Source organism: Triticum dicoccoides, chromosome 2A (assembly GCF_002162155.2).
Source record: "Triticum dicoccoides isolate Atlit2015 ecotype Zavitan chromosome 2A, WEW_v2.0, whole genome shotgun sequence".
Taxonomy (NCBI): Eukaryota; Viridiplantae; Streptophyta; class Magnoliopsida; order Poales; family Poaceae; genus Triticum; species Triticum dicoccoides.
In genome coordinates, this window is record NC_041382.1 from 93,172,581 (window position 1) to 93,176,721 (window position 4,141).

Sequence of the window (4,141 nt, forward strand, 5' to 3'; positions counted from 1 at the left end):
ACACTACAGTAGTTCTTCCTTCTAATGAGATATCAAAGACATAGGTTTTTACCCATGTTTAGGCCACCACGAGGGTGTAATACCCTGCTTCCTGTTTTTTTTGTTGATGTATGGTGTATATGGTTGGTTACCGCATGATCTACATGAAATCTCTCTCGTGCTAGTGGACTACACTTGTGTTATCTTCAATTGAATTTGCGATGATATATGTGTTGGGGATCGTAGCAGAAATTCAAAATTTTCTACGCATCACCAAGATCAATCTATGGAGTAATCTAGCAACGAGGGGAAGGAGAGTGCATCTACATACCCTTGTAGATCGCTAAGCGGAAGCGTTCAAGTGAACGGGGTTGATGGAGTCGTACTCATCGTGATCCAAATCACCGATGATCCTAGCGCCGAACGGACGACACCTCCGCGTTCAACACACGTACGGTTGGGAGACGTCTCCTCCTTCTTGATCCAGCAAGGTGAGAGGAGAAGTTGAGGGAAAACTCCGACAGCACGACGGCGTGGTGGTGATGGAGCTCGTGGTTCTCCGGCAGGGCTTCGCCAAGCACTACGGAGGAGGATGAGGTGTTGGAGGAGGAAGAGGGCTGCGCCAGGGAAAGGGTGCGGCTGCCCTCTCTCTCCCTCACTATATATAGGGGGAAGGGAGGAGGGGGAGGCACCCTAGGGTTCCCTAGGGGAGGGGCGGCGGCCACAGGGGAAACCCTAGATGGGTTTGGGCGCCCCCACCCCCTAGGAAACTTGCCCCCCAAACCGGGAGGGGCGGCTGCCCTAGGGGTGGCGCCCCCACCTCTCCTGGTTACGTGAGATGGGGTGGGAGGGGCGCTCAGCCCCTTAGTGGGCTGATGTGCCCTCTCCCCTTGGCCCATAAGGCCCCCCAACGCTTGCCGGGGCCTCCGAAACCCCTTTCGGACACGCTGGTCATCACCTGGTACCCCCGGAACAATTCCGGACTCCAATACCCTTCGTCCAATATACCGATCTTCACCTCCGGACCATTCCGGAGCTCCTCGTCATGTCCGGGATCTCATCCGGGACTCCGAACAACCTTCGGTAACCATATACTATTTCTCATAACAACTCTAGCATCACCGAACCTTAAGTGTGTAGACTCTATGGGTTCGGGAACCATGCAGACATGACCGAGACAACTCTCCGGCCAATAACCAACAGCGGGATATGGATACCCATGTTGGCTCCCACATGTTCCACGACGATCTCATCGGATGAACCACGATATCGAGGATTCAATCAACCCCGTATACAATTCCCTTTGTCCAGCGGTATTGTACTTGCCCGAGATTCGATCATCGGTATCCGATACCTTGTTTAATCTCGTTACCGGCAAGTCTCTTTACTCATTTCGTAACACATCATCCCGTGATCAACTCCTTGGTCACATTGTGCACATTATGATGATGTCCTACCGAGTGGGCCCAGAGATACCTCTCCGTCACACGGAGTGAGAAATCCCAGTCTCGATTCGTGCCAACCCAACAGACACTTTCGGAGATACCCGTAGTGTACCTTTATATCCACCCAGTTACGTTGTGACATTTGGTACACCCAAAGCATTCCTATGGTATCCGGGAGTTGCACAATCTCATGGTCTAAGGAAATGATACTTGACATTAGAAAAGCTTTAGCATACGAACTACACGATCTTTGTGCTAGGCTTAGGATTGGGTCTTGTCCATCACATCATTCTCCTAATGATGTGATCCCGTTATCAACTTCATCCAATGTCCATGGTCAGGAAACCATAACCATCTATTGATCAACGAGCTAGTCAACTAGAGTCTTACTAGGGACATGGTAATTGAGTTCATCTGATTATTTCATGAACTCCCACTCAGATAGACATCCCTCTAGTCATCTAAGTGATACATGATCCGAATCGACTAGGCCGTGTCCGATCATCACGTGAGACGGACTAGTCATCATCGGTGAACATCTCATGTTGATCGCATCTTCTATACGACTCATGTTCGACCTTTCGGTCCTCCGTGTTCCGAGGCCATGTCTGTACATGCTAGGCTCGTCAAGTCAACCTAAGTGTTTCACATGTGTTCCGAGGCCATGTCTGTACATGCTAGGATCGTCAACACCCGTTGTATTCGAACATTAGAATCTATCACACCCGATCATCACGTGGTGCTTCGAAACAACGAACCTTCGCAACGGTGCACAGTTAGGGAGAACACTTTTCTTGAAATTTTAGTGAGGGATCATCTTATTTAAGCTACCGTCGTTCTAAGCAAATAAGATGTAAAACATGATAAACATCACATGCAATCAAATAGTGACATGATATGGCCATCATCACTTCGCTCCTTTTGATCTCCATCTTCGGGGCTCCATGATCATCATCGTCACCGGCATGACACCATGATCTCCATCATCGTGTCTTTGTGAAGTTGTCTCGTCAACTATTACTTCTACTACTATGGCTAACGGTTAGCAATAAAGTAAAGTAATTACATGACGTTTATGTTGACACGCAGGTAATAAAAAAATTAAGACAACTCCTATGGCTCCTGCCGGTTGTCATACTCATCGACATGCAAGTCGTGATTCCTATTACAAGAACATGATCAATCTCATACATCACATATATCATTCATCACATCCTTTTTGGCCATATCACATCACACGGCATATGCTGCAAAAACAAGTTAGACGTCCTCTAATTGTTGTTGCAAATTTTTACGTGGGTGCTATAGGTTTCTTAGCAAGAACGTTTCCTACCTACGCCAAAACCACAACGTGATATGCCAATTTCTATTTACCCTTCATAAGGACCCTTTTCATCGAATCTGATCCGACTAAAGTGGGAGAGACAGACACCCGCTAGCCACCTTATGCAACTAGTGCATGTCAGTCGGTGGAACCTGTCTCACGTAAGAGTACGTGTAAGGTCAGTCCGGGCCGCTTCATCCCACGATGCCGCCGAATCAAGATAAGACTAGTAACGGCAAGTAAATTGACAAAATCGACGCCCACAACTACTTTGTGTTTTACTCGTGCATAGAAACTACGCATAGACCTAGCTCTGATACCACTGTTGGGGATCGTAGCAGAAATTCAAAATTTTCTACGCATCACCAAGATCAATCTATGGAGTAATCTAGCAACGAGGGGAAGGAGAGTGCATCTACATACCCTTGTAGATCGCTAAGCGGAAGCGTTCAAGTGAACGGGGTTGATGGAGTCGTACTCGTCGTGATCCAAATCACCGATGATCCTAGCGCCGAACAGACGGCACCTCCACGTTCAACACACGTACGGTTGGGAGACATCTCCTCCTTCTTGATCCAGCAAGGTGAGAGGAGAAGTTGAGGGAAAACTCCGACAGCACGACGACGTGGTGGTGATGGAGCTCGTGGTTCTCCGGCAGGGCTTCGCAAGCACTACGGAGGAGGATGAGGTGTTGGAGGAGGAAGAGGGCTGTGCCAGGGGAAGGGTGCGGCTGCCCTCTCTCTCCCTCACTATATATAGGGGGAAGGGAGGAGGGGGAGGCGCCCTAGGGTTCCCTAGGGGAGGGGCGACGGCCACAGGGGAAACCCTAGATGGGTTTGGGCGCCTCCACCCCCTAGGAAACTTGCCCCCCAAGCCGGGAGGGGCGGCTGCCCTAGGGGTGGTGCCCCCACCTCTCCTGGTTACGTGAGATGGGGTGGGAGGGGCGCTCATGTTGGGAAACATAGTAATTTCAAAAAAATTCCTACGCACACGCAAGATCATGGTGATGCATAGCAATGAGAGGGGAGAGTGTGATCTACGTACCCCTGTAGACCGACAGCGGAAGCGTTATGACAACGCGGTTGATGTAGTCGTACGTCTTCACGGCCCGACCGATCAAGCACCGAAACTACGGCACCTCCGAGTTCTAGCACACGTTCAGCTCGATGACAATCCCCGGACTCCGATCCAGCAAAGTGTCGGGGAAGAGTTCCGTCAGCACGACGACATGGTGACGATCTTGATGTTCTACTGTCGCAGGGCTTCGCCTAAGCACCACTACAATATTATTGAGGACTATGGTGGAAGGGGGCACCGCACACGGCTAAGAGAACGATCTTAGAGATCAACTTGTGTGTCTAGGGGTGCCCCCTGCCCCGTATATAAAGGAGCC